The following is an 11,256-nucleotide window of genomic DNA, read 5'->3' as shown; positions in this document are numbered from 1 at the left end:
GAATTTCTAAATTAACCGTTCGCGAGCATAGAAGTGACTTCTTTTTCTTGAAGGCAACTCGACCCTGCGCTATCCTCTGCTTTATATCCTTACTACTTCCGTCCTGACTTATCTGACTTCCTAGATACCTAAAATCAGTCACTTCTTCTAATTTTTCCTCTCCTATGTTTATATTCGCTCTTTCCCTACTTTTTCTTCCCTTCACAAAAAGAACTTTTATTTATTTTACTCCAAATATGTATTTCAATCAAATGATGGCTGACTCAATCAACTGGAATCAACAGTAATAAAAGTCAAGACCGGTAACGGGATGCTAGACAAAAATCTGATGTCTTTGTTGACAGTAGCTCACCTTTACAATGCAAATAAAATAATTTATCAGTAAAAACAGCATTCTGATTTTTTATATTGTTCATACCAAAATAATCGAATAAATCGCTTAGATTTGTTGTTAACTTTTTTATACGTCTCTAAAATCAAGGTTATTTTTACGCGACGTCATCGTCAGCGTAATAAATGAGAAAAACAACCGTGCTCCACACATTTTCAAAACATCGTAGAAGACAACGGCCATTTGCTAATTTGATGGTCATTACTTTTAATCCATTAAATTGTCTTATAATTATATAAATAAATATGTACTACCAACTCCTGGTAATCCCAGAAAGACACGCTTTATAATTTAGTGAAAACAGATTCGTTTCTTACGATTATTATAATTTAATAATAACATTAGTTTTACATTATAAACACATTTATTAAAATCATACGATCATTTTTTGCATAAGGGGGAATCCTTTTTAAATACAATTCCTACGATTTTTTCAAATAACAGAAAAATAAGACACAAAAGGATATTCCTCGTTAAAATACAAAAAAAAGTATCTGAAAACACCTTACATTCGTTTCTTTAATGTATGGTATCAGCATTTTACTGTTTGTTGTTTAGGATAAGCACCTGTCCAGGGTGGCCGTACATTAAGACCTTAATGGTAGCTTGGGAAACGGGTTCAATGTTATAAATTACACAATAATTAAACCAAAATAAAAAGCCAAGCAATTCTCCAATGTGTGTCAACTTTAACTTAAAATACCGATGTTAAACGGACGTTGGCCTAATTACATACATATGTTTAGGAACATCATCATAGACTATTGTCTTATAATAGTAATAAAATAATGCAATGTTTGTATTCTAATAAGTCTGTTTTAAATTTGACTCGTCATTTGGCAGTATCTCTTTACAGCCACAGTAACATTTCAGATTTTTTGATGGCTTCCGAAAACCTTAGACGCCATATTCAAACCTACGGTGAATGTTATCGCGATATCGGTAAAATTTCATTACAGTTATTCACGTTAACCCATAAAGAAAAACTTGGCTTAACGGAAAAACAGAAGAAACATGACCCCAAGGCAATTAAAATGTCCCTAAACAAACAAACACAGCTCTTATAACGTCAGTTTTATTAATTCAGCTTAAAACTGTTTTAAATTTAATTTAAAATACGCATTTCCAAGTTCAAATTTAACAATCAACGAATAAACAGTTGTAAAAATATATACAGAATTGCAATTTTTACAAAATAAGCCTAAACACAATAGCTTCACAATCTTTGGATTTGATCCTGCTTTCGTAATTTGATTTCCTTTATTAGCTCAAAATTTTGCAAACACAAATTCAAACATTTCATTTTCAAACACTAACAAAACAAATTAAAATATTCCTTTTGTTATTATTCCCTTGCAAAATTCAATAAATTTTATACAACCAAATAAAGTTAACACAAAAACTCTAGTATCAAAAACACACCCTGCAATGAATGAAAGCGTGAACCAACTATCAATTAAATATACATGACTAACATCAAATGAATTAACCGGCAAACATCGGTACTAATTGAAAAATAATAGAACTGCTAATGAAGCTACATTATGTTGAATATAAATAGCTGTCTAATTTTATTAAAGACAGAGACAATGACCCATCTATTATTAAATAAGTTATCAGATAAGTATCTACGTATTTAAAAGTAAAAACCGCAGTTTGCATAAGTTTCAATTTCTCCACACCACACAAGAAACACCGCGCGTCAGGAATCAGGATCCAACGTCAGGCGAAAGAGGATCTCTCTAAGGATTAAGGGTTACCTGTCCAATAAATACGCAAACTGGGCTTTTAAAGGTTAACGTGATTTATATCCATGCAAACTGGATTCAATGCGGAAGGAAGAGAATCCCACTGATGCAACGGTGATCAGAGACAATCCTGACTTTTAGGGACTTCCAATGGAAACGGAGATGGGACAAGCGTATAATCACAAATGGAGACCATTTTACAATAAATGATAAAATGGATCCTTTTGACATCAGTTCGCGTAATTATTGCAGTTATTTTATGTACATTTTAATGTCTCATTATTATTAGAAAGTATCAGCGTCCAATACTTTCAAACATTTCCAATAATTCAGCCAGATTTTCACGAAAGTAGTACGAACTAAATATACATATTAAATAAAAAATAATGAATATCCTCATCCGTGTATATACCGTTAATCTTTATTTTCACCGCTTTTTATTTTTGGCTCTGTTCACGAACTGACGCACACAATGTTCGCATTGGTATTTACTCTATTAAACCAAACAGAGATTGTGTGCAAATCCATTTTTTTTGTGATGTTGTGGCCTCCATTGACTTACGTGTTATTGCTCAAACGCCTACTGAAACGGAGATCTTGTTATTCGCGACTCGTAAAAAAAACAATTTTACGCACGAAAGAAAATGTTTGCATCATTGAACTGTTGTCTAAAAAAATTGAATGAATCGGGCATTGGGATAATTCGGAAGGGATTTATTAATCGTCAAAAGAATGTAGTGGCGAAGTCAGCTGGACAAGGAGGCGTACCTTCTTTCTTAGAATTCTATAGAGAAGGATGGAAAAAAGGGACGAAAGATCTATTAGGGGAAGATCAATTTGGGTTCAGAGGAAATAGAAGAAAGCGCGAGGTCATTCTAGCTTTACGGGTAATAATAGAGAAAACGATAAAAAAAAAGAAAGAGTGCGTACATAGGATTCATAGATTTAGAAAAACCCTTTGTCGATGTTAAAGGAGAAAAAGAAAAAGAAAATACTACAAATGGCACAGTAAACGCCATCTGTAGTACGATGCTACATTTTAGGATTACGTATGCTTCCAGAAGGTCCATTTAAAAATATGGATATCTACTTGCTGAAACGAATCCCGGCGTAGCTAACCTCAACGTGGTAGGCACGTTGCCATTATCGAATAAAATAATTCGAAGTGGTCTGTATTCTGTCGAAACTGCCAGACGCGGATCGCCATTTCGATCTTTTTGGATCTCGTTCCGACAGAACACAGACCAACTTTTACCTGTTGCCTTAACAGCGCTTTTTAGAAATTTTCTGCTGCCTGCGACGCGCTGATGAGATCCAAAATGATCGAAATCGCGATCCGCGTCTGGCAGTTTCAACAGAATACAGACCACTTCGAATTATTTTATTCATTGTTAAAGAAGACACGATGTTAAATATGCTTAAAAATATGTAGGGATGAGTTACAGAGAAAGAAGAGTGATACTTAATTTGTATAAAGAGCAACAGGTAATTGCAGAGATGAAGTAACATAGTAGCTATAGCGAACTAAGTTCTCTTCGTTCTCAGTGAAGTCCATTACAAACGAATTCTGTAGAATCTACAGAATTGTTATTTATTATTAAATGGTAGGTGTATTTATTATTTCAGATACTAATATACTAAAAAGTAGATAATTAAGTTTAAGTGAATAAAGATTCAGTAGATACATAGGTACTTGTGACCATAAATAAAACGGGAAGTTAATTAACACCTGTCACATTTAGCTGATGATGGGTATCAATCATAGGCAGGTGTATCTAACATGAAGAAGAAAGAAAGACATTCAAATAAGAGACAAGCTGAAAGACAAACATGATGAAAAGGTTTTAATAGTCAAGACCTTCCACAAGTATACGCAGAAAGATAAAGTATAATGTCCTGTACAAGGCCAAGTGCATGTTTTTACAATAAACAATTTTTACTTTTACGCATGCTATGTATAAAAAATAGTATTGTTTATACGTATGTGTGTGACCTTTTTATTCCCACAGTACCAGTGCATGCATAAGAAATACGTATTATTTGACATTTAATCGATAAATAGCATAACGGAAAATTCAGCAAAAATTTCCGTCAATAAATGGACATTTTCCATCACAAAATGACACATGTTGAAGTGGAAAGATAATTATTCGACCCCAATGGAGCATAACGAACGATGATTAACTTTAATGTATTGTATTTGTTAATATTAATTTCTATGTAAATTGGAAACGTATAAAACTAAAGAGAACAACGAATTGACGGAGCAACATTTTATAAGATTTATTCTGTTCAATTTCACTGACAATAACAAATTCAAAAGTAACAGAAATTCTTTGGAAACAGAGTATTACCCATAATAAATAAATAACAGGAGAGTATTCCTAACTTCTTTGAACTAAATACAAAATGTTTTCTGACAATTATTTTACTGATTCCTCCTTCCTTTTAAAAACAAGGGCAAAAAATTTTGAAGACAGATGATAATGTTTTTCTATACATATAAAATATTTAAGAAAATTTGCAGTCAAGTGCCCTTAAACAGAAATGTCGGTCACGATATACTTATCTTACTGTAAAAGGCATAAGCATACAGAAAAACTAAACAGAGCACATTTAAACTATTGTCTAAGTGCTTGCAGAAATTTTTGCATGACCGCATCTCTGCTTTACGTTCAAATGAATGCTTGCAAATGCGACAACCTCGAATGAGTTAAGACAAAATAAAAAACTGGTAAACAGTACGACAAATAAAAGTGTTGATCTCATTGTCAAAGGTTAAAGACCTTTGATTTTTCTGCAAACCTATCTAATCATCACGCAAATTGTATTTCAACGGAAATGGTGTGTCAACATTCATTCATAGAAAAAGGTCTAACAAACATTTTTTAATGGGTAACCTTTTACGTCTATTGAAATGTTACCCTCTTACCGAATGGTGTTTTCGGTGACTCCAGAGGTCTTAAAAGCACTTGACCTGGAGAGAAAATAGGCAAGCGAACTGTAGCAATTGTCCATGCAAAAGTTTTACTCCTCAGGGGAAAATAAAATGCAGAAGTTAACAACATGTCCGAGATTCATACTGATGTCCGGTATTTTAATTATTATTATTATGCTTACCTTATTGTTTCAATAAGTACAATAAGAACACAAAAGCTCTGGTACTCGACTGAAAATACGTTAGGGCGAGCCCACAAGCATCCGGCTAACATCTGGATTTACAAAGGCATGCCCTATTTAGCCTGATCGAACCCTAATGGTAATATCCTATCTGAGCCCATTTACGAGATGTCTCTTGAGGTTGATACGGCCCTGATGAACAAACCCCATTTCAACCCTTTAATGATATGCCCTGTTTACACTGATTTATCCCTGATGCGATTCTGTACCTCAACCCTTCAACGGTATGCCATAAATATAGATTTATTAAGTAATTCTATTTTATTAATTCACTTAAATTTAGCAATAATAAATAAAAATTCTTCTCATATTACATTCTAATTATTTTCAGTATTGTAATAATCTATATAAACCAAGTCTGGTTTCCTAATTAATCCCAAATTCTTTAAGGCATTACATTTTTGCTTCGGGCCCAAACCAAATTATCTTATCCAGGTCTTATTTGAAGTCGATCCCTAAAAAGTTTCCAGTCGAGTAGTTTCAATAAAGTTTATGGCATTTAAAACACGTTAGAAGCTGTTCATTCTAAAAATTCCAACAGTGTTTTGCATTATTTTTAGAACTTTCACGTTCCTTTCCATTTTGATTAACGAAAAGTAAATATTAAAAACAAAATAAAAACGTATTTTGTCATTTTATTCGGACTAACATTTAGGCAGCCAATATTAAGCACGTAATATCTGTCTCAATTTTTCGCCAGAGAGATTAAATGACGTGAACTGAATTAATGCAGGTCGCAAAAAATTGCCATGTAGACTGTTGTTCATATAAACAATATGTGTATGTATAAAAGATTATACTGCGAATAAAAAGTTCATCCAAGAACCGCCAACGGCAACTCTATCTTGCCAATCCTAGGTTTATCTGCTTCGTAACGGCCAGACCACAAACTACAATAATTGTCTTTCGGACGTTGGCCCTATTTAAACAGCCAATGCTAAAGGTCCAGTTGAGAATAGCATGTCGTTATATGTATCTACATATGTACAACGTTAGTACCTACGCACCATTCTATTGTGGTTGACCGTTTCATGAAAAATTTCGACATTTCGTCATGGAAAGCTACTAGACACAGAAACGAAAACGTGCTTCACCGAATGGCGTTAAGTAACCGATTTTCATTTCATCATATGTTCATGTAATAATGCTTCTTGCACTAACGCTTCCAAATTTGAACGGACAATAACGTTTTTGATGGTGCTCTCCATGGCGTTCTTTCATACCTAAAATGATTCAGTCGACGAGCGTTTGACCACAACCATTACTGCATCCTTTTTTTCTAAAAGTTACAGAACACTTGACCGACAAGTGCTCTGTGAAAAGTCACAATCATCATCATAAAGTCGTCAATTCTAAAGCTGGTTGTACCTGCACTCTTCCCCATCCTGGGCTCATCTTCGCATTTCCCTAAAACTAGAACAACCCATACCCTTAATAATCTGCGAACAGTAATCGAATCTACGTCTACCTCTACCCCTCCTAATTTCCGTTTCTGCCTCTAATAAGTTTCTGACTAGACTTTCATGCCTCAGGCGACCTTCTAACTTATCTCGCCCATTTCTTATTGACTTCCATAGTCCTCTGATCTCCTACTCTTTCTAATACCTCTTCATTTCTAATCTTCTCTATCCACGGTATCCTCATCATTCGCCTGTAACNTAAATGTAGAGATATCAACGATCAATATGTGAAATGTAACAACTAAGTGCATGCTAGAATGAGATTAGATCTTTTAGAGTGTCATTAGTTAATTTGAGATAATTTAATAGAAAAGCGTTGCAAGCTGCTATGAATCTTAGGACTGAAACAATTTTTAAAAAAACACCTTTCTAATTAAGGTAATGTTTTTAAAATATAAAAAAAATAAAATTCTTAAAGTACACTGTTCATTACAACATTACTCGAAGCCCTTCAAAGCTCATATATTACAACCATCAATTCGTGTTATAAAAAAACTAAACACCAATTAATATTCCCCTTAATTAATGGTCCTGAAGTCTTAGTAATGATTGCCCAAATAAAGAACAAAGTATATTTATTTAAACATTGTCAGGGACACAGGATTCGGATACATTCTCTACATTCAAGCGCATTTTCGTGCTGAAATTTTTAACGCCTCTCAACACTTTTAATTCCGTTCCAGAGTCAAGTTAATTATTAATCACTAAACATTAAAAACAACTCAGATTTATGCCTCAATACTAACATTTTAATCATTTTGACACCGTTACGCCATCCGTTTTAATATAGTAAAATTACGAGACAAAGCTTTGGAGAAACTTTTCTTTTTACAGGTGTTGTAATGTTTTCTCTCTGCATATCTCTACAAAGTATATCCCCCTCAGCAGAATATAACGATACCATCTTTTGGAAAATGGAAGAAGCTGAAGATCCAAGTGAAAAGCTTTCAATAAACGAACACAGGAATAGATTTTCTAGCTCAAACGAAGTTTTTCCGATGAATACAACCAATAACACTACAGCTTAAATAGCCGATTCTTAGTTTTATTTCTTTATAAACATTCTGTCATGTTTTAATAAATACTTGTATCTAAATTGTAAGTATTAGAATAATTAAAGAACAATTTAAATACACATTGAAGGTTCCTACTCTGTTTTTTATTTGCCTAATAGATTTTAAATCAAGCTTTAATGTTTACTTTAGCATCCCAGCATCATCTTACTTGTAAGCATACAAAACATTCACTATTCTTTTATAGAAATCGTTGTATGTATTGATTTCCCTTGGACAGTGCTGCCACCAGTAGACATTTTCCGGAAGTAATCTTTTTCAAATTTTATTGATCTTTAACCTTCTACGCCTTTTGAACTTTTATAGAAGCGCAAAAAATTTTAATCACAATTCTAAATCTATAATTTAGAGCTAAAAGGATCATTGGCAAAATATTCACATTTGATAAAATTGCAAACGAAATTTTTGTTACAAATGCTAACTAAGCCTTACTTATTTATGATTTTTTATGTCTTTTTGATCACATTAGTCGTCATAACAAGAACAATGACAAACAAAACTACTTACAAAGAAAACCGATGTCCCTGTTAACACTGGAATACGTCTGTATCAATTGGAACAACGAGGACAATATAGACATAAGCCCATTTGTTTATTATATGAAATTTGCCCGTTTTAGCATACAAAAAAAAAGAGTGGGATGTTTACTTAAAACAGCAAAATATTAACGCTGCCCTTTTACCTACAAGCCACAGAAATATCCCACTGCATTATGTTTAACAAAACCTACAATTGCCTAAGTTATTACATATACAAAAGATTGCAATATTTCCCATTAATAAAGTTCGTCAGTAGTGTTACAGAATGAGTCATTTGTTTTGTTTCATAATACATTATCGTAACACATTTATTGCACGTAAAAGGTTATCTCTGACAAACAATTTGTTTTTAATGTATTAGCTGTGTAACTTAAACAATTTACACCAAAAACAAAAATATTAAAGCTGCATCAAAACAAACGCATATCAGCAAACAAACAATTAATTTTACTGATTATTAGGTACTGTTCATACACATAAATAAAATCATTTATTGTCAATTAAAATCCAACTTTTTATATTGTAATTTTTTATTGGCTTGGAGAAATAACAAAAATATTTCAATGCAGACTTTGAACTAGCACTTGACTAATGGGAGAAGCGACGACACCGAATCCCTTTTTGTCCTTGACACAAATGCTGTAAAGGATTTTCAATTATTGTTAGAGCTTTTCACACTGGGAAGTTCCAAAGTACATCCCCTAGGACGCAGGATCCTAAAAAGATGTTTTTGGTACTGCTTATCACAAATTAATACCATCGTCACTGGTTAGGTACTTAATTCTTATACGTAAATTAAATGGCAAACTTTTCCTTTAATAAACAACTGCACAGCTTGTTTTTTTCATGGTAACGACTGCTAATTTTAAATTGTAATTTTACATTACTTTACAACAATTCTTTGCCAACACATTTATTTTTATTTAGAAGGTATGTAACAGGAAGTTTTAAAACATTATTAAAGTTCTCTCCCGCTCAAGGCGAAACACATAAATTCATGTTCATATAATAAGTTTCTGGAAGACTGAACACATGTATGTATTTTAAATTACACATTATCCACAAATAACTATAATTGTAAGCACATTATTTAAACCACAAGTAGTTTATAAAAATCATTGTTCGTTAAAAATAGCAAACTTTCTCGATCGATTTGTTTAAATTTAGGTTTTATGAGTAACTGTTTTACACAAAAAAAAATCTTAACTAACGAACACAGTCGTAAAAAATAAAATGAAAAATCGCTTGTAAAATTTATTTAGCGTACCTAATTGCAATGGTATAAATATAGGTATTCACTTATCAAAAACCGATTTGTTTGTTATAAACTTCAATCGATATTTATTTAATCTACATAATAACTACTCCTTGAACATAAGTATTCCAATTTTCAATTCAATAAATAACTAATTGTAAGTAATACAAGTGGACGCTAAAATTCAAAGGCACTAAGATGCGTAAATTTAAACAATAGGAACAAAATTAGTTACTAGGAAACTGTGTTCGTTTTCTTTTTGTCTTACCAAGTGTAAATGTAGTTTATTTGTAGAAATCTATAACAAAACGATATGTGTAAATATGGAACTGTGAACATTCATTATACAAAATTGTACATGGAACAAAATCAAGATTTCCAGAGGTACATTTATAACATTATTATTAATTGTTTTCTTCGATTTTGGTCCATTACGAGATTTGCCTTCTTCTTGCACTCCAAACATGTGTGAATATCACACAGGAAACAATTTTTATAGATACATATTTATTTTTAAAAACTTTAAATAAATTTAGTTAGTTAAAAACCAAAGGTGACCACTGTCTCTGCCAAACAGACTAGACGTTTATTTACAAAGAAACCTTCATAATATACTTGACCTATAAAATAAAATATAAACTATTTCCATTTTTTTGTTATTAAGCTGTTATTATTGTCAAAAGAATAAAATTTTTATTTAACCGTTCGTACAAAAATCGTTGCAAAAACACATTTGAATAATAAATTTTATAAGTGTATGAGGTAGATTTTCTTGAGCAACCGCAAACTTCATCTAAAATGGATTGTATAACCTTTTCAATGTAAATTTTATTAGACTAGAAGGTGTATGAAACATAACTAAGTGATCAATTTTAAAAAGATATTTATATAAACGCCCGAAAACAACAACCACTTTACCATCTTTTTTATTAGCCATTACGGCAATTAAATTGGACATTGTTTCCCGAATTCGAGAAAATTATATTTTTAAAGAATCCTCTAATTAATAATAATAATTAAAGCAGTCACCTTTTGGTTTATTTCTAACAATTCTAAAGCCCAATTTAATTACCTAGTAAATAAAGGAAACAATATTAGAGTTAACATTGCCGATTTTTTTTTTTCGAACACGTCAACAAACAACTGCAACAGTTACAAAACAGATCACAATAGTTTCCTGAAATAAGCGAATGGAAATTCGGTTGTACTTGCGGGAAATTGTTACCTTATAATAGTATAAGCAAAGGAATTTCAGCTTTACATGGTATTAGTCGAATATTCTCTACAAATACATAAGTATCTAAATTGAGAATAAGAGTTATTTGGTCGGAATTGTTTCGGGCAGTATTATTCCAAGGTTTGCATTGTATACTTCGTTTAGTTTCTGTAGCGATGTGACCTTCAGTTTGACCGGCGCAAAGTAGAAAAGAACAGCACTAGGTCAGAAAAGAAAGGAGACAACTCTCGGCCAAACTCTTAACCGGTGAGGAGCGTATAATTCGTACAGTACTGCACGGAAAAATTCACCATTTTATCCACTACAATTGCATTACTCATATGTGCTGTTACTGGACCAATTACTACTGAAAATATCAACGAGATGTTTATTT

This window comes from Agrilus planipennis, unplaced genomic scaffold (assembly GCF_000699045.2).
Source record: "Agrilus planipennis isolate EAB-ADULT unplaced genomic scaffold, Apla_2.0 scaffold158, whole genome shotgun sequence".
Classification (NCBI taxonomy): Eukaryota; Metazoa; Arthropoda; class Insecta; order Coleoptera; family Buprestidae; genus Agrilus; species Agrilus planipennis.
The sequence above is the reverse complement of the archived record's forward strand: the minus strand, read 5'-3'. Positions refer to the sequence as shown.